Below are 21249 nucleotides of genomic sequence, written 5' to 3' on the forward strand. Positions count from 1 at the left end.
AAGGATATCACTGCGGATGACAATTCTGTCCTTTAAATCCAAAGGGAGAGGAGGAGGGTGCGGTGCCCGTGAAAGGCATATTGTCTTTAAATTGAAGGCTCAACTGTTGTTTCCCCGGCAGGTCTCTCTCCCTCCTCCCCGCGCCAGGGGACGGCAGCCAAGTGACGGGATAGTGATTCATCAGGGGCCCGTGACAGCTGCAGAGGGGCTCACTCCTCCCACGGCACGGCTCGGCTCGGCTCGGCTCTGCCTGCACCCCGCAAAGGTAACCCCGCCGCGCCGCCCCGCCAAGGGCAGCACGGGCTGCTCCAGCCCCCGGCCCCTCAGCATCCTCCACTCCTCTGGCCTCTTCTCACCCCTCCTTTCCCCTTCAGTCCCGACAGATTCTTGCCCTCATCATACTGGTTTCCCTCTTCCTTTGCTCTTCACCATCCTTCGTCTGTGACTGGGAAGGGAACCCACAAGTCAGGCTCACCCCAAAGGCAAGCTGGAGATGCTGATGTTATTTTTTTGGGGGGGGGTGGGTAGGGGCAAAGAATAACAAGGGACAAGTCTCCCTATGATAAAGACCTTCACTATATAGCCAACAGCCTTACAGAACCATCTCTAAAAGAAGACCATCTCCAGCCAGGTCAAATTAAAATAAAAACTCCACACGTTATTGCATAGTCTGACTCGTAAAAATTCCAGTTGCTAATGAGATTTCTGATAAAATGACTTAAAAGGACACTTCTGGCTGAATAAATGGGAGGAAGTTGTAGCATTTATCTTTGAGGTCACTCATGAAGAAAAGGAATCTGGTTGCACTGGGAAGCCCACCAATAATTTTTTAGTTTAATAAAATGATTCTTTTTATAATTCAGGTGAGTAATAGTTCTCATATTCCATCAGAAAAACACTGTTGCTTTACTAACAAACTCTAGCCTGTAACAATTGTCATCAAGTGAAAAAATTCAGGTGGAAATACACTGCTAGACACTGGTAGATTAAAAGCACACAAAAGCTTCTCTGGGCAAGGTATATATCCCTCTTAATGTCTGCAGTGAGGATCCTTCTTGTGCGTTTCCATTCAACCTGAACTGACATCTCTTAAATGATCACAGAGCAAAGACAAGGGAGATGAGGCATTTTAAGTGCCATAAAAATCATCCAAGCAAATCCTATTTATGTGTCTGTAGGGTGGGTTTTTTGTTATTTTTAATCACAGACAGAATTACAACTAGCAAGAGTAAACAACTGCTAGGGGCAGTCAGGCAATGAAGAACATTACAAATGATGTCAAGAAGCATGCCATAATGCATGCTGAAAAACATCAATCTTTTTATAACTGGGTACTTAAAGTACTGCATAACACGCTTTTCAATACATCGTTGCATGCCAAATCAAACTAGACTAGGACATACAGTCAAAGCTGGGCATTTTGGTTTAAGTTTTTTTTCCCCCTCAGTTCTTTACCCCAGAAACTGCTGCAGAGTGCCTTAGGATATGCTGCTGCTGTTACTTTTAAACACCTGGAAAAAATTATAGGTGAGAACTAAGTTTGCCTACAGAGCTATCTTCACTCCCTCTTGCACAGGATCTTTTAAAACATATCTTTTATAATAGAAAAAACTTCCTTTTTCAAATGGATGCTTTAATTAACTGATATTTTCCAACATGCTCTACAGAATTATTAATACTTGATTGAAATAAAAAACCCATGTAATCATCACTATTTTAAGTACCCAATTTTTACAAAAATAGTAACTTCTGTACATTTGAAAATATATACAATATATGCATATATACATGTTCATGTATGCGCATAGTGAGAAAGATCTCATTTATGTATTCATGGGACAGGAATAACCAGCTCATTCAAAGTGAATTAAGAATGTACCTTAAATGTCCTCCAACACTCCATGATTTGTGAAAGTTCATATCCACAATTTTCATTTTCATTAGATGTACTTTAGATATATTCCTTTGTGTCTTAAGGATTATTTAAACCATGTGTTGCACGTTACCAAATTTAAAAATGACTCTTTAATCAAAATAACTTTAAAACAACTAATCCTCACTTAGGCTGGTCAGCTGAATCCACAGAGTGGTCCAGGAAAAATAAATCTACTCTCAAGAATGCGAATGCAGACAACAATTAGACACAGATGTGAGTGAAATTAGTTACAGTTTACAAAATGCTACACTTCACATGCTTTCAGTTTTTTATGTGCAGTACAAAATTACAACGTAGTAAGGAACCACACTTATGACGACCAGTTAGTTCATAGAATAAAAACATTTCTGGGTGGTGTGTGCTTGTGCTTTCTCTCATATATTCCCATTTTGTCAACAGGTTTCTGGATAATTGAAGTTTGGCAACATAACTCACATATCAAATAAAAGGTGGGGGAAAAAACCCAAATGCTTGGCCTTAACTGGACAGAAATGGGTCACATTAAAAAAAAAAAAAAGAGCTGTCACACTCCCTTCATACTCACTACTCTGCTTAAACCTTAAACTAAAAATACCTTATATGCCAAATGGCATACACGTTCTTCTTAATACCTTTATTATTAACATTACTGTGTATAATTTGATTGTTGTAAGTCTTTCTTACACCTTTCTCCTTAACACAGATTGCAGATTGGGCACTATGTACTACATGGCGAGAAAAAAAGGACAATGATAGCAAAGCTACTTAAAATTCATCCATTTAAGAATCTTAAATCAGTAACATCAAATTCTGATTAGTTAATGAGGTCTTTTAAGTTTGCCTTTTTTTCTAATTAAATTTATAATTCTTCACAGATGTAGGTTTTGTTGATGTTCAATTTGTCTCTCTCATTTTGTTAAACCTCACATAGTACTCCACCAATCCATTGAATAGCCACATTAAATCTGTTAATACCATGCTCTTCAACCCCAGAAATTATTTCCAGAAGGCAAACTTGCTTTGAGAGATCATCAAACAAGACTTAAGGTACACATTTTATCACATTTTCCCTACCACAGAGCTCAGGATGCAGAGGAAAATTCATGACTTTTGCACTGTTTATTATACTTTGCTAAATTACAAATCAAAAGCATCTGACAGAAGATCATGTATGAAGCCAAAAAGTTAATAATGTTCTGTGAAAAGTAAACTGTAAATGGGAAGGGATTCTAAATTTCAGCAGCACATAGCAAATAAAACCTAGGTACTTGTCTAAATTACAGGTTTTCCACAGTATTTTTGCTTGCTAGAAGCAATTTTTTTAATGGCTATAATTTAAAACATTTTTCCAGCTGAAAAGAAATTTTCGAAGTGAAAATAAGAATTTAACCCAGAAAACTATAGCCAGCACACGCGTTTTCTCTTAAAATACAGCTCTACTTTAAAGAAGAAAATTCCAAAGACAATGGCAGTTTTCAAATGAGGGTGTTCCTTCTTAAGAAAAAAAAAATCTGTCATTTTTAGGAAGGGGTGGAGGGAGGGAGAGAAAGGGACTTTTCCCTAACAGCACTCTTTGCCTCCCTAAAAGCACGACACATATGGGCTTCAACAGCCAAAATGCTACAAAACTAAAATGCAAATTGGCTGCAGAAAGGCACCTTGCTGGCAACCCAGGAAACTTGGTAATACTTTCATTCTTCCAATAATCATATATCTCTGGGCTCTAAGGGAAGAGGTAGGGCTTTTTCACTAGATATTCTCATCAAAGACAAATTGTACTTATTAAAGCAAAAGCAGGTAATTGCAGCTTTTTAATTTTTAATTACTAGTTTAAATTCTTCTAAAAGTGCTATCCTGCGTGCTCATTTCATACACTCATGAATGAAATGTTTTCAAATCCCAACACTTTCTTCCCTTTAAGAAGGAAGTACTACAACGTGACAATGCTTCTATTATGACCAGCCATTTAAGAATGTCTTTCTGCTTTTCCAAGATTCTTTTTGGCTCCTGAGAAATATTTCATACTTATTGCAATTCAAGCAAAATGATTACTCATTCTTTTTTTCTCCTAAGCTGAAGCGTGACTCAAGCCGTCTGTCACTGTGCAGAAGTGCTGAGAGGGGATGGCTGCTCATTTCCAGACCCTTCCAGGCCTTGGGAAAACTCTGACAGCAGTGAGGTGCTTGGCTAAAAACTGCATGTCATGGGTTTGTGAGCAACATGAAAACGCTGTGTGCCTATGTGATTATATACCTAAAATTCTGTAATGTGTACTCACACGTATACGTACTTTTAAAGACCCATATCTGCATATATACTACTGATTTATTTTACACCTCAAACCAGTAGTCTGTGTTCTGGCAGATGCTTTGCGAACCATCTCAGTATGGGATGGAAAATAAAATAATCTTTATATGTCGTATCTAATGTTAAAAACTTCCAGTGATACATTACACCACATCTCCACTTCTTATTCCAAATTTCCCTTGGTGCTCACTTCTAAATTTAAACAAACTACATGAAACACACTACCCTTTTTTTTCCCGGACAGCTTATATCTCTTCCGCTTACCTCAGTTTTAAATGTTTGCTTACAGAAGAAAGAAAAGAACACACCAACTCCCAACAACCTTCAAAGAAACATTTTTAAATGCACCTTTACTTTTCCAGAATCAATCTTGCACTGTAAAGGGCAGTCCTTCCTCTTGGTGTTTGAAACACCGAGAGAATGTTTGGTGGGTTTTGGCTGCTTAAAAGCAAGATGTAAATTTAATGAGACTTCAGAAGGTCTTTAACTTCCTCGTTCTAAGATCACCGTTCTAAATAAGCCACCCAAAATGTCAATAAAAGTCAAATATTTCAGTTGTGTAGATGTTTATTCTGTCATCTTGAAAAGTTCTCCTGTGGGGATCTGCATGTTTTGCTTGGTGTTTGGAAAATTTAAACATATTAAGCAAAAGGATTTCCTGCTTCAGAAAGTACTGTCAAAATCTCTGTCAGGCATTCTTCCTCCCTATTTTTTTATTATTTTTCTCACGCTCTCATGTCTCTTTCAACAAGGTCTGCTGATTTCGTACCGTACGTGCCTATTTCCACCCCCCATTTAACATCTCACCATCACGTAACTCCTATCTGCCGAACCATTAGCACGCGAGGAAATCAAACAGGAGAATCCCCAAACCTGGCCGATCACAATAAACAGAACCTCCTAACATCTGTTTTGTGGGAAGCCTACAAACCCCAGCCTGAACTACGGCCAGAATTAGCCGCTGCACCCAATGATTTATAACTGAGCGCTGCTCTCCTCCGGAGCGGCAGAAAGCGCGGAAAGCGCCCCTGCCCCTGCGCGCATCCCGGCCCCGCCGCCGCGGGACCCCGCGCTCCCCCGGGCTGCCGCGGCCGCCCCCTGTCCCCGGCGCGGCGCTCCCGCCCTGCCCGTCCCGCCGCCGCTGCCGGTGCCCGCGCCCCGGGTACTCACGGTGCGGGGCGCAGCTCCGCGGGCTCAGAGCGCGGCGGCGGCGGCGCCTCCCATGGCGCGGCGGGGCCGGAGCGCCCCGGGGCCGGGCCGGGCCGGGCCGGGGCCGGGCAGACAAAGCGCGGCCGAGGGAGGCTGCCTGCAGCCCCGCCGTCTGTTTGCTCAGCCTTGTGTGTCTGCCCAGGCAGTGCCTGGGGGCACGCTGCCGCTCCCGCGCCCGCTTTCCTCCTCACTCCCCTTCGCCTTTTTTTTTTTTTTTTTTTTTTTTTTTTTTTTTTTTTTTTTTGTCTCTCCTCTTTTTTTTTTTTTCCTTCCCCTTTGGGTTTTGTTTTTGTAATGCAAACCGCAGCTATTCTCTTGTCCCGACCCTACTGGTTTAAAAGCAACAACTGCAGTGAGGCTTGCGCGGTCTGAAGTCAACCTTTCTGCACGGGTGAAACGCGCTCCGCCGCGGAAACTGCGCGCCCCTGGCCCCCGGCCGCCCCCTCCGCCCCCTGCCCGGCCGACAGGGCCCCCCTTCCTTGCACCTTCCTCAGCCTCACCCCAGAAAAACTCCTGAAAATCCCTCGGGTCCCTCCTCATTTAGAAAGTTGAATTGTGCGTAGATGCATCCCCTCTTATAAACTGGGTTTAATCTAAAGCCGTCCTAATAGAATAACTGGAATTACACCAACATTATATCAATGAGAGAAGCTAAATAGGGATACTCATAGAGGCTCTTAAGCATACAACCAGCATGCACGCCCGGACATGCCGTTTTGATTGGATATGTAACAGATTTGTTCTCAAATATCTGAGATTCTTGCAACCTTGTAAAGAAAGGGTCTGCTAAAACTATTTAAGCTAGCCTTCTCCAATTTAAGGGTATTTATTAAATAAAATATCTGGAACTTTTAAAATGGTTTAAACCACGTAAACCATTAAATATCTGTACGCCTAAAACCAATTGTAAATATAGTCAAATTCGTATTTTAATTATTACTAATCACTTACTTAAGTTTTAAAATTTAAAACTGTGTAAAGGCTGCTTCCACAGACTTTATAAATGTTTCCAAAGAAGAGAGAGATGGATGCACAGAGTTAAATTTGTGCATTAAGTAACAGTAACTCTAAAGCTTAGCTTTTACCAATCAATAAGTAATTAAGTAATTTAATTAGTAAGCCATTAAACTGAAATGGGTTTATGATGCTTTTCTATTACAGAACTTTTAGTTGCTCACAATGAAAAAAAAAACCCAACAACTCTTTTAAAAATATATACATTATGTTAAAAAACATTGTAACATACATGGTAACTAAATTTGACCAGCATTCTCCGGAGCATTTCCACTTTGCAGACAGTATGTTTCACTACATGTAACACTAATTTTTCTATGCTTTTTTTCAGTACACATAATCCAAATATGATGAGGAAAACAGCATAACGACTTGTAGTACCAAAAAAGAAGTCTTAATACCACGCCAGGTCTAAAGTACTAAATCTAAATAAACCAAACCAAACCAAAACCAAAAATCAACACCCCCCCAACTTTATACTGTATAAACAGATTGAAACAGAACTTTTTTACTCTTTACAAAAACCTGCGGTTATTCACTGCTAATATATCCTTACCTTCAATTAACTAATCTGTGAATGAAAGCAATACTTCTAGAGGAGAAATATCTTCTGGCTACTACATCCCAGTAAGTGAGACATTATTTTGTAGCAAGTACATTGGGAATACTTCAGGAAAGCAGATCGGTTTGCAAAGCTACAAGTCAACCTCGAGCTGAAAAGGCACCTAGGATTTCATTTTGTTTAGCGGAGAAAAGGGATCTCGGGACAGTCACACACCATATATGGGAACCCAGGTCAAAATAAGCAGCTTTCGATTGGGCCCGTCTGCGTAGCCAGCACAAACACAATCCCATCACTTCTTCAGAGTCACAAACCACATCTCATGCCAAGAAAACTATTTACCATGCTCTATATTAAACTGTGAAAGAAATACAAATTACTTATTATGGAGTCACACAGTTTCGTCAGGTAAAAATCACTGAAACCCTGAAACACAAGGCTATGCAATCATTCTGAACTGTATGCTTTTTTGGAACAGCCATGATCTTCTGGAAAATGCTTACCGCTGAATTCTTTACCAGTGTTAATAAGACCATTTTTTGAAAGTCCTACCCAGTCCAATATAAAAACACACGTCTTGCTTCACTGACTGTAGGATATCTATTAAATGAAAAATATCAGGCACACACTTTAATGAAGCAGAAACTAATTTTTTTCTAGAAGAAAAACTCAAAAAATATCATATTGTTGTTGTGAGGTAACACTGGAAAATGTAACCCAAAAACCTTTCTCAAAAATAGCAAAACTTAAATGATGCTATGGAAATAAAAAAATTATTTTAAAAAAAAGACTGTGACTTCAATGATGCATGTAAATTTTTGCACAAATCTATTTCATTCCATTGTTGAAATAGCGCAAATATATGAATACATTTTAGTATTTTAAATGTAAAGGTCAGTGAAACAGGTTTATTGTTGGCTAGTTTGTAGTCCCTATTGGGAGTTTTATCTAAGTAATAACTTCAGGAGTGTGCCCAGTCTCTGTATTTAATTAAAGTAAGACAGATCCCCACACACACGTACAGAGCTTGATGTGACGATAAACATGGGATAAATTACACAGAGGCTAAGACGATCAGAAAAAGGGTGTTGACGATGCATTGCAAGAAAAGAATCAGCTTTGAATTTTTAATCTCTTCTGTAGTATGGCATGTAGACAGTATGGGAACTGAAGCCATATAAATGATCTAGATGGGGGCTATGAGATAAAGGAGGGTCCTCTGTGTTTATACAGCCATTAAACAGTGCCTTAAAGTTCTTTATCTGATGTCTGAAGATTGGACTTCAGATTAGTGTATATCATTACCCCACAATAGGGTCTAACCTATGAACTTGTCCTACAGCTGATACTCTGGACCAGATCCTCATTTGGTTTAAGTGAGTGCAGTTCTTTTTATTTCAATAGGTAATCTAATTATGACAGCTGAGCACCGCACCGATTTGAAACCTACTTGAAAGGGGTTTGTTTACTTATCTTTTGGGGTTTGTTCTTCCCAGTAACTGCATACCAAATCAGTGCAGGGTGGGTTGTTGGTCACTGGCACCCAACACCATTTTCAAACCACAATTGCACTAACACTGGGTTTGGAACAGAGATTTCAGTGGGATTTGTAGATTTTTACATCATGCCTAAATTTGCCCTGATTCTGCATTCCCATTAATGCAGCTGGCATCTCAAGAGTCCTAAGAAGTAAAGGACCAGGCCTATTACATAATATCAAACAACAAGCTATCAGGTATATTATTACAACCATTACTCATGCAATATGGTTTTAACTTCATATGCAGTGTCACACACTTGTTTTAGCACAAGTAAAATGGGTCCATCTGGAACACAACATTTACTGGGCGCTTAGGTGCCACGATTACAGATGTTCTGGTAATTAAGAAAAATTAGATGTAAGATGGATATGGAACAGCGGGATGTTCGTATGTTTGTCTCCAAGTAGGAAATACTACTGAAATATTTAGCATCAGAAATAGGCCTAGGAAGACCACACTTCATTAAAGCAAAAGATGCATCCCATTGCTCCTGAAAGCCACTGCCTGGCTCTTCCCATAACAACTGCAGTGCAACGTCAGAACCCTCAGAAGCAGCAATATCCCTCCTATGCCTCCATACAAGTTTTATCTTACACATAGCAGCTGTTGCCTAGAGACATCCCTGGCTGGAACAGAAGTTTGCAGCATTTGACAGGAGCCCGCATTGTCTCATGCTACTCATGTGAGCAAAAGTAGAAAGACCTTGGTAAACACAAACAATAAAAGTGACAGAAATCAACCATTTTAAGTGTTCTGTCCAAAAACTATCAGTGTGACTAAGAAGAAAAAATTAATTATATTCTTCCAAGATGTGTTGGACAAAATTAAAATTGAATTAAAGTCTGTGTGTAATGTGTTATAAGAAAAGGTATGTGCTGTTAACCATTGTCCTTAGCCAAAACACGTATGAACTGCTGGCCCCAGGTTGCACGCAACTGCAGTTGTTTTTGATCCACCAATTCAGTACGAATTACAGAACCACTTAGTACAATTTAAAATAGGAAATAGTAATCTTTATTAATCTTAAGTAGATGCTGATTTAGCTTTTTGAATGAATGCATGACTTACATATGATTCTGAAAGAGTTCTTGACATGATACAAAAAAAATGCAGAGATTGTCCACAGAAGAAGTGTTCAGTCTAGTTTGAAAGCAAATACCTTAGCATAGCTCAATTTTTCACTCTCCAAAGTGAAAGCATGCTTGTTTTTTCAGTAGATTTGTTGCATCTTAAAAGCATTATGTTAAAGGGAGGAAAAAATAGTGTGCATATATATATATATATCTACAGGTGCCAGTAGTGTAAATTATAGACATACTCAGTACTCTAACTGCAAAATAAAAAAGTACCTTGTCGGGGTGAAGGAAAGGTTTCCTAGATTAACTTAAATTTTGAATGTATCTAATACTATCATTTCCCTTTGGGTATTTTTTAACACCCTAGAAATCTCATGAAGGTAATGATTGCCACACAAAAATACTGAAAAGCTTTGGTCTCCAGATCATGTGAAGTAGATGCTCTACCCAAAAGTGATGGCTTTTCCCTAAAGACCGAGACACCAGATCTGTGACATCCTGAGGGCAGAGCTCTGAGATCTACTCCAGGTTTAAGAGTAATGTAGCTTTTCCAACTACGTAGTCTTCATCTAAGCAATGTCTTAGCTATTAAACTGAACTATACAAAATTACCTTTCATTTTCCAATAAAGTTCAAGTTTTACAGGGGACTTTTAATACTGTCTACAGTACCTAAGAATCAGTGGAGTGTTACTTTTATTTGTTGCACAAAAACCTCTGCTCAAAAGACACATACACACATTAGTAACTATTTGTAAAAGAAGTCCTGCTGAAGACAACATAAATCTCTGAAGAAAGTTATTTGAAGAATTATCTGTTTACAAGATAGGGGGTGAAATGAAAGGAGTAAATTGCAATCTGTGAGCATCCTTGAGAAACAGTTAATTTTTCTAATTGACATTCAGGCTTTTCCTCCAGCTCAGCATGGAAACATATCTGCCTAAAATTTGAAAATAATCATCCTTCACTGTGATATGTGAATAATAATTTGCTTATAAAAATGAACAAGTCAAACCAAATGCACCACTGATGATGAGAAGCAGCTTGCTAGCATTCTAACAGGTGATAAAAGCTATAATCAGTAGCTCCTCGGAAGATTGGGTTGCAGGAAGAACACACTACAAATGAGAGATTACCAGTGAGCTGACAAAATAATCAAGTCCTGTTGTTCTGTGAAGACTATAAAACACATCATTTCACACACATGCCATTTTTCCATAGTTCATCCTCCCAGGACTGTTTCAGCCTTCCTCATCTTTCTTTTAGTGCTACTAGAATAAAGTTAGAAACCATTGCAAATTTTTTTTCCTCAGCAATAACTTACATTTTTGCCAGTGATATAAATACAGCACACTGTATGACATGAGTCAGCTCAGTAATACTAGACTGTCTTTTCTCCAAATTTTCCCACTAACATGAACAAAAACCGTTTTGTCAGCACCTCCTATAAGGTGAAAAGGAAGATGGAAGTTCCTCTTTGTTTTTCAACTTTGAATTAAAGTCATACTCAGAATACTTTACTCTGCAAGAAAAATATATTTGTTCACTAAATACAGAAATAATAGGTTTATTTGTTGCAGATTCCATTTTGTTATTATTTCCTAAATGCATTCCATATTTTTTTTTCCAAAGTGTTATTCATGTCATTGTTCAACAGTAGATGGAGCAGTGGATCATTACTGTATTTTAGTTATTTGTGACAATTATTACATAATTTTTCAGCTCCTGACATATAAGGCTGCACAAAAAAACCTAAAAATATTATATAGAGAAAATAATTATTGATTAAAGCATTTAGAATTAGAAAGAAAATTGAAAGAACAGCAACTCAGGCTCACTTTGACAAATTATTAAGACAAACCTGCATTTATGACTAATAGAAGTGACTCATAAACATACATTCAAATTAAAAACCTTGCGTTATCTGAATACAGTAAATATGTACATCCTTAACTTTGAAACATTCAGTCATACAAATTTTTCTTACAGTGATCTGGAACAGTAAAGTATCTTCTAAAAGTGACATGCATAAATATCCCACATTGTGGGCCTCGTAAGGCAAATGACAAAGTGGAAGTCTAAGTTAAGATAGTCCTGTCATTTCTTTTATACTTGCTTCATTGTTTTTCCTAGAAACTGTTTTTAAGAAATTTAACACAATAAATTCTTCTAGGCCTTGCAGTAATTATACCATGACCATCATTTATTCAGCAGAGGCTAGATTCTCACCTGTGTGTTACCATCTAAAATGAAGCACTTAGTTGAAGATGAGCATCCAAACCCTCATCCTCAGGGGAGAGAGACACTTCCAGTCAATGAAGGGGACCCAGTTTTGAGGTGTCCCCTCCCTATAGAAACAGATGATGGACTTAATCTACTCTCGGGTTTTGATGGCTACAGCTGCCCCAAGAACAGTATAATTTCCCTTAGAATCAATTGGGTCTCAATAGTAATTGTATTCACTGAAGTTTCAAAATAGAGCATTCGTCTCTATTTTGAAACTTCATATAATTACTGACTCAGACTGCCAATATTTGTTGTTATAAATCAAGGCCAGAGAAAAACTTCTCAGATGGCTTCAAAGACCCAGTTCTCTTCTCCAAGCCCAGCTCCCTCCCCCGCTTCCTTCCAGCAGCATTAACTTTTTCTCTGCAATCTCACAAATCGGAAAAAGAGTAACCTCTAAAGCTGTTTTAGACTGAAGGTCAGAATTCAAAGGATTGGTAACTTTATCCACAGAGCCTTGCAATCACATTGCTATTGGAAACACACCCAGAAGCACCAGCACTCGAGATGTTTTTATTAAGCAATGTCAATAGGTACGAAATTTGAAGGTTGGTTTGTTGGGGTTTTTTCCATAGTGTAAGGTTTATCAAGACTCATATTTGCAAGAGATCAAATTGCTTTCTGCCACTGAATTGTAGTTTAATGTTCTCTCAGGTAAGGAAACTGGGGGCTGTGTTACATGCTAATGAAAACAGCAGCTTTGGTTTGTTTATCTAAAAACTTAAAGAGAGGCACCTCTTGCAGCCAAAATGTAAACAAAGCTTAAACTCTTTTTACTGCTTGGATACTTCCAGGCTACTAATAAGTTTGTTGGGTTTTTTTTTTATTAAGGGCATTATACAGATTTTCTACATATATATCCTGCTTGAAAATCTACCTTTCTGAAGAAATATTTAATTCTTAAACCAATTATTCATAATTACACCGACACTTTGAGCCCACAAACACAAGATGACAGATCCCTTTCAAACCTGGGCTCCAGGGGAAAAAAACATCACAGACAGCAGCCAGAAATTTTCTCCCTGCAAACCTGTCACTAATTTAGAGGGAAATAGGTTAAAACAAGGATTTCAAGTGAGTTTCACAAGAATTAAGAACAAGCGAAATTTTGATTCCAGTATCTAAAAAATCAAATCCTATACCTTGCCCCTCTGTCTTATACCACATCTGCATGTCCAAAAGAGTGAAGCATTCATATCCACCCTAGTGATTCACCTGAGGAAGTTCTGAAAATGTATCTTTAAGGGTGCTTTGCCTTCTACAGCGCAGGAACCTCCATACACAACCACCTCCATTAAACAGTGTTGCTAAACTGGGCACAGACAAATGAAAATGCACCTTGCACTGGATGCCAGTTTATGAGCTGAGAGACACAGCACGGGTGCTGCACACTGAGCAGAGACAGAATGCTTTTCATGCAGTGGTACCAGAAGAATGCAGTATCATAAGGAGAACAGGACACAGAGCTACACACAACAGAAGACAACTGCATGAAAAACTTGAAACCAAGCTGAGTAATCTGTTTTTAATTCTTATAATTTGATTTTTAAAAAATTGCAATCTGTCTGCTCTCAGTGTAAGGAATGTGTTGAGTGCAACTCAGAAATGCTTATTTGTCTTTGGTGCATCTAGTGCCATTGTAATCACAAGCAGGGTATTTTTGTAACCAGGCTGATTTTTCATAGCTCATTTGGAAAGCACAAAAGCCTAAATTAGAGACACCTTGGAAAGTTTAGTAGCTTTAGTAGCCTGAAAATGCACTAGTTTGAAATATATTCCACCAATGGATTCCACCACAGACGACTGGCTATTGAAACAAAGTCAAAATTAAACTGCTGGAGACTGAACACTGCATGTGATGCCTTTTGGTGCCTGGGACACAAGGGCTTCATTGGCCTGGCTGAGGACACCTCCTGCTCCACCAAGCCCCAGTGGGCTGTGGCCATACACTAAAGCATCCCCAGCCCCTGCAGCCACTGATGAAGTGCTTACCCATCCCTCAAGCATCCAGAAGGAAGGCTCCCCGTCCTGAACCTTAATCTGTATCTAGAATGGTTTTGAATTCAGAAATAGTCTCAGGAACTGTGTGGTAGTCTCAGGAACTGTGTGGTGGTCTCAGGAACAGTTGTAAAGAGGGGAAATCCAAGGGATTGAAAGTGGCTGCCCCTTGTCCCTCTGTGAAACCCAAAAGAGCTGCCACAAAGCAGCAGTGATAGCCCTAGAGTGAATTTCTCTTCTCCCATCTCCTCTCTCATAAAATCCTCCTTGTTTTCAGTCAGGGTTTTTTTGAGTTTTTGTTGGTTTTGGTTTTGGTTTTTTTTTTTTTTAAATGAGAACACACTCAATACTTTCACCTCCAAAGTACTATAAAATACTGTGTGTGCATCTCTAAAGCTTGAATTAAAACAGAATCAGCTTCGCAGTAATTGGCCTCGGACATATGTGGTATACCAAGCACAGCAGGGGGTTTATACTAATCTTTCTCTACCAGCTGATGAATTACAGGATTTGCCTCTCATTTTTCTGGTCAGTAAGTAAATAATAGTATATAGTCATGCAGCATGCATCCCAAAGCAGCAACTTCTAGATCAACTATTTTTATATCAATCCAACACGGGCTTGCCTAAAATCATTTTTACTATCTGATGAATGTGCAGGATGAAATGCATTTGAGCAGGTCCTATGTTACAAGGTTACTGTCAACCCGTGCTGGGGTCTGCTCCAGCCCAGGCCACTGCCCTCCAGTCCAATCCAAAGGTGGACTGTGGTACCCATCAGTCATCCTTCTGACCTCAAGAGGGCTGTGTACTGTTGGCTGGAGTCTACATCCTCACAGTCCAGGTTGCAGGAAACAGGTCATTTCATCATGTTTAGATGCACTGAAGTTCTCCAAGACACCAGTTTCTCAAAATTTGAATGGGTACAATAAAACGACTTGAAGTGAATGGCAATGAGAAAACAGCTGTAAGTTAATACGCAGTAAAAATGTTTCCTATTAATTTAGTAAGAGAAGTGGACTTTAGAGACCCTGAATAAGAGGTTTGAAGTCTTCTGTTTACATTTGGTTTAGAAATTCATGACTATGAATAAAAACCCAATAAATCACAGTGATTTAAGAGATTGGTTTGAGACACTGATTTGCTAAATCTTTACACTCACCTAAGCTTGCTTGTAACTTTGCAAGACATAAGTTTCTCTGTTTTAATAAAACTGCACTACACTGCTTAAAGATACCTGCCGAATTTCCAACTTTAGCTCTGTTTAAGCATGTGTAGCTTTTCTCTTGCTAGAAAGATCCATGGATAATACCAATGAATCTTCCCTCAAATAGCTGAGAACTAATAGTAATGCAAAGTATTTGCAATCAGACAGCAGTGATGTCATTTAACAGTCAATAAACATGAAACACTCAAACATCAGTGGAAATGTGGAAAAAGCCTAATATATGATAAAAATAGTGATACCCAGACTTCATAAGATTTCCAAATAGGTGTCATGTGCTCAAGGAGATGACATTTAATATCTCCTTTAGCATATGACAATGTGCTTCTTTCCTTCCATCCCAGAAGAACTAATAAGCCACAGCATCCTTCCCTGCCTCTCATCAAACGCCATGCTATCCAAATTAACATCTCCGTAGGGTTGGTTCTACTGAAAGGAGTAAATCCAGTAAATTTTCTTCACTTGAATTGATCTTGGATTAGCTCCATGATTTGAAAATTCCAAAGAACATACTTCTGAAATGTGCAAATGGATTCACAAAATAGAAATTAAAAAAAGAAAAAAAAAAAAAAAAACTGTCCTGACTTCCTCCAAGTCTAAAAAACATACTGATTTATCATTTAAAATTTGTTTGCTTTTCTCACCTGCCTGCAATTACAACTCTGACTTCATTAGCTGAATACTGCTAAATGCATCCCCATCATCTTTCATAACTGCACTCTGAAAGACTGTTTCATTTCTTCACTCTTGATCACCTTATCTGATTATTTCTCCATTTACATAATTCCTTGCTAGCTCCGGAAATTACTTTTCAGAAAACATTTATCATTTAACATTTATGCATTGTCCAACACGCTGGTGTCTCGCCCCTAACTGCATTACAAATGCCTTCCTAGGAGTTTGTTCTCTCACGCAGGGGTGACTGCCCTATGGCGTGTCAGACTCTTACCTCCCTCCTCTTGAGTTTGAAGATAAGAAAAATGTGTGGATGTATTTATTAAATCACTTTTGTGTTCACTCTCTCAGCTCTCTTGATCTGAACCACTGATGTAGGAATCACTCATATTCTGAATTATATTGGCAGTGAGGACACTCCTGTGGCAACACGAGCTGGGTGGCTCAAGGTTTTGCTCTCCAGCTGTTCATGAGCTGCCCACTGAGGCTGCCCACATTCACCTAGCAGCTCTCTCAATTTACTTTTTGGTTACTCAATTTACACAATTTGTCCTTCTTTACACAAGCCAGCTAAACTGTCCTTCTCTGGGGGAATACCCACATGTACTTGCCAGGGGAATTTATTCTCTTCGATTTTCTATAGGATTGAGAAGGTGCTTGTATTTTGTTCGTGACATGTAGGGGATCAGTCTCTCTGATATTGATCAATTTATACTTCTCCTTACCCCTCTAACCATTTCTTGCTAGGAAGGGTGTGAGATTCTTGGTCCTACTGGAGATGTGACTGTTTCTTTTTTGAGTTTGGGGTCTGGGGTCTTGGGGAGGAATTTTGTTGCTTCACTGCTTCAGCAGATGAGGATCTTTGGGTTAAGGCTGTGTTACACAGAGAGAAAGAAAAACATTTCTTTTCTCTGATCTTTTGCATCCAACATTCAGTCTATAGGGCAGGGAAGTTAGGATGAACTGACAAAGCCCATGACAGACTAATTGGTGATGGAATTATTTGGCAGAAGATTGCTGCTTGGTTTGACAAGACTCCAAAATGTGAAAACCACTTGGTAGACAGGGAAAGCTGCAGAATATCTACTTTTCATGACAGGTTTTTTAAGGGTTATATTGACTTAGAATTATTCTCATTTTACAGGCATTGTCATTTTTTGACCTGCTGCATCTGTCCTGGGAAAGCCACGGTGGTACAGTAATATACTAACAGCTGAAATTAGTTCTGTGGCTCTTGAGTTTTGGAGGGGATGCAGACACCATATGATACTTGTTTTCAGACATAACTGCTTCATCTTTCAATCTTTCCCTGAGCTGAACTGACAATCAAAAACCACGAGCCTTGATTTGGATTTATGATGTTGAATGAAAGCTCAGTGGATAATAAAATTAACACCATTTGTGACTTAATTAATGATAAGCACCATGTGTCTTTTACTAAGCCAGCAGTAACTGGACACAGGACACAGTGGATAGATGGGTTCTGAAGCAAATGCAGAGGCCTTTCCTTTGACCTCCTACCCCTTTCTCATATCATCCTTCAGTGCAGCTACAGTCTTCAGAATACAAAGAATCAGTTTAACCCAATATAGAGATCAAATTAAGACTCTGCATACATTACCAGAAGGTTGTTTGATATCTGGTGATCCGACTGACATAAACATCTCCTCTAGAGTGATGCAATAATCTGTATTTTGGGGGTTTTTAAACATACATGAGAGTAAAGATTTTAAATACGTTTGCTAAATGTGCAGCAAGTTTAGTGACTTCATTAGGAATAAATTTTAAAAAATATTTCCTTTCTAAATAATTGCTGAAACAGTCTTCTTGTGTGTTTAACTACTTCATTCATATGCATTTTTTATTTCTGGACAATAGTGGAGTTTATGTCAATAATTAAAAACGTGCAAAATTACATGATCACTCTGTATTTACACTGGCTTTTGCTTCATTGCCTGCATATTATTCTGATTGCATAAATATTCAAAGAAAAACACCCAGGGAAATTTTCAAAGTGGTGCATAGAGACTGCACTATGCAGTTCCTATTAATTGGAGTAAGCCACATGGTTACATTCTCACAGTCTAATTTGAAAATTTCCCTCCTGCTTTCCACCATCTAAAATAATTGTCTAATTCCAGGTATGCACTGTCTGCATCTCCCACTCTGCAATCTATAAATACAGAAGGGACATAGAGTCTTTTCATGCAAATACTTCAGAATGCTCCACTGGCATTTTATGCCCAGAAGAAAAAGTCTCCAGCCTAATGAGAGTTACTTTATTCCTTGTGCTGCTCCTAATCCTCATCTCTAAGGACATTTTCATTAATATCTTTGCTGAAATGCCTATTTAGATGCAGAGAAAATCAATATCCCGGGAACTTCTAAAATAATTACAAGTACAATCACAAAAAAAAAGTAGGCTCAAAAAACCCACTAAAACTAGAGTAAGTTGTAACCCATCAAGCAGTCCCAGAAACTGTGCTTTGATATTCCTGCCCCAGAAGCTAATGACAGCAAGTATAAATGAAAGATTTTTGCATTTGACTATATTTGAACTTTCCCCACAATGTGCCAGGAAGGTCAGCCAGGGTATTTCAGAGCAAGGCTGTGAATAGAGAGAATTACAGGCTTAGAGTTACTTACAGGTCCTTGCCAGAGATTCCCTCTGTTTTATAGCTCATAGGCTTCAATTTTCACAGTTGCTGCTTCTAACCAGTTTTTTTTACATCTGAAAACCAGGAGTGGGGGAAGGGAGGGCTTTTTTCCCCACACAGATAACTTCAAGAGATCCATGGAGGCTGACCATGGAGGCAGAGGCAATGAACACGGGCAGCCAGTGGGAGCACAGCTCGCTCAAAGCAGCACCTTGGACCAGGCTGAAATCTAGTGGTGGAGCAGCTGCCATGGGTTTGAACCTTTCATGTTGGGAAACTTGAAGAGAAGATCATGGGGTGGCTTAAGTGAAGAGAATCAAATGTCAGGGAAGAAGGAGAGAGGTTTGCTGATGAGATTGGTGTAGTTCTGGAGAGGAAAGGGTCTGGCTTTTGGGATGCAAGTTGCTTAAAAGTGATTTCTCTGGGGTTGGAAGCCCTGAGGGTGCAATGGCTTGGGGTTGACACAGACCAACCAGGTACCTCTTACGAAAACCCCAGCCTGGGGAGAGGGACACACAAAGGGCTGTGTCACCAACAGCACCTTTGGGGACAAAAGGCAGCTTGCCTGCACTGGAGACCTGCCCGCCTCCAGCCACGCCATCATCAGTATATGGCAGCCCTATCCTGCAGTTTCACAGATGTCCTTACCCAAAGATACATTTGTCTTCAGCCTCTCATCAGCCAAGGACATGTCCACACATTCTCCACAACCCATCTTTGCGTTTTCCTAAAACTTAAAGGAGTGTGACACGTGAGGCTGGCTAGCTTTCCATCAGACTGGATTGAGATCTCCCAAGAAACTGAAAAGTTATTATTAGGAAACATGCAGCTAGACATATACAAAGAAGGTGGTTGCAAAAGCCTTTTTGCTTTAGGAAACCAGGTTATAACAAGAAACTACCTGATCTCCATTTACAGTTCTGTTCAGCTATTTTAATGAAGTTTTTGATTTTGCTGACAGGGCAACTTCATTTTACACCGAAAGACAGTTCCCCAGAGGGTAAGATCTGTCAGCTGTCACACGAAAGCCTTTCAGTCCCTACTTAAAAAAGCAAAGGTGTACCTGAAGAAATCAGGTTCATCCTATCGAGCTGCTGAAGGAAGGAAAACAATATTACAGACAAAAAACCCTTCCCTGGTTTCATTGTGCATTGCTTCCTTTCAGGGACCAGCTATGGCTGCAATCAAGAAGTCACTTCTTATTTATATTATAGATTGCTTGAATATTTTTTTTCAATCTCAGACCTGATGCTGTTAACAGCTGGACTGTCCTGTCTCATATGTGGGTCAGATTGACTTTCTCTTCTCCACCACATAGCAGCAGTTAAGAATGATGTCAACGAAGAGTATCTTTCTTTTTCACCCATTCTTTCAGTCTACTTTAATGGATACAAAAAATAAAATCAAAGGCACCACAGCCCTGCAAGGAAGGATGAGACCACCAGAAAAGAACCACAAGCCAACAGGAGTGGACACCATGTACGAGCTCACGAATAACCTGATTTTCCACCAAGCAGGTTGTGAAAAGGCTTTGTTACACAGCCTGCTGGAATGCCTGAGGCTCTCAGCTTGTTTCAAAGCAAAAGGGAAGACTGTTGGAAACCTCAGGGCCTAAAATGGCGGGGGAAAAAAAGCTTTGTGTCAGGGAGCGGTGAAGCAAGAGTCTTTCGTCCTCACTTAATGACCTGATGCCTTGATGATTTCCAGCTAGGGTAATCTGCTTTGGGGAAATTATCAATGCTCTATTGAAAAGGATTATTTTCCTCAAACAAGCAAATCTCAAATCAGAAATCTTTTCACCTAAACTAAATGAAGTCTCTCCTATCAAAAAATATTTTAAAAGCTGTAAGAATGAAAAAGCTGAAAACTCTTTGCATTTAGAATGCCCTAAAAACTTTACTGTATCCTGCGATTTTCTGAAAACCCATGTTTCACTCTGGTTTTAACAAGTTTTTCCTTTTCAATATTATTTCCCTTTATACCACATTATTTCAACCTATTGTAACTCCTCTGCAGAAACCTGTTTCTAGTAAAACAGTTATGGAAGGAGAAAGCACTAGACAAGCAACAAAGGTGGAAAGTCCGTGCCTCTAAGTAATACTATTACTAAACTTGGTATCTTTCTTTTAAAACATTTTAAAATTATATTAATTCAGGACCATACTAAATTGATTCTATCCTTTATTAACAAAGATAGGAGACCAAAGACTATAACCAACTAGACTGGGCCACCTCCTGTGTTTTCATTATCAGTGTTAAAAATAAAGCTCAAAAGCTGAACACAGCTGAAATTAGTAGATTTGTAAGATATTGATACCTGTGCAGTATTCTATTAATTGTGGTCTTCCTTAAATGCAAGAGATAAAGGATGTTATAGAAAGTTAAGTCTTTAACAAGCTGTAAATGGAAAGCCTGCCTACAAGGTTTTCATACCAATGATGAATTCATCACTGAAATTCTACTTTTCCTCTTAGATCATGTCTTTGCTCAAGTAAAACTGTCAAAACTTGTATTCAAAGTATTGAGAAGACATACCAAAAAAACAACCCTGCTCCACAATACAAGCTGGTTTTAGGGTTTCTGTAATGCTTCAGTATTTGAAAGTCTTAGAAAGCTTGCCTTTTTTGTACCACTTGAAAAAAAAGTATCGTCACATATAAAAGGAAGAGAGGAGTATATGAAGAGTTGCAACCACAGTCAGTTTGCAAACACTGAAACTTTCATGCAATATAGGTGTAAAAATTGAGTACACCTACCAGTACATCTGGCCTGACTGGATAGCTATA

General features: G+C 39.1%; 1 protein-coding gene and 1 long non-coding RNA gene across 9 annotated transcripts in view; one reads left to right on the forward strand and one right to left on the reverse strand.

The window, feature by feature from the left end:
• Positions 1 to 21249, reverse strand: part of EYA1 (EYA transcriptional coactivator and phosphatase 1) — a 162621-nt gene that overhangs the window by 88673 nt on the left and 52699 nt on the right. The window contains exon 1 of one of the 8 annotated variants that reach the window (XM_048287017.1): positions 7002 to 7163. The exons of 6 other annotated variants lie outside the window; for them this stretch is intronic. The gene's annotated coding sequence lies outside the window, so the exon portion shown is untranslated. Of the gene's footprint in view, positions 1 to 5392; positions 5428 to 7001; positions 7164 to 21249 lie in introns of those variants that run through there. One more of the 8 variants, XM_048287018.1, reaches the window with a different exon arrangement.
• Positions 235 to 4776, forward strand: LOC125317266. Its single transcript, XR_007199987.1, has 2 exons — positions 235 to 265; positions 3989 to 4776. It is a non-coding gene; the product is annotated as an uncharacterized LOC125317266 (long non-coding RNA).

This window comes from Corvus hawaiiensis, chromosome 26 (genome assembly GCF_020740725.1).
Source record: "Corvus hawaiiensis isolate bCorHaw1 chromosome 26, bCorHaw1.pri.cur, whole genome shotgun sequence".
Taxonomy (NCBI): Eukaryota; Metazoa; Chordata; class Aves; order Passeriformes; family Corvidae; genus Corvus; species Corvus hawaiiensis.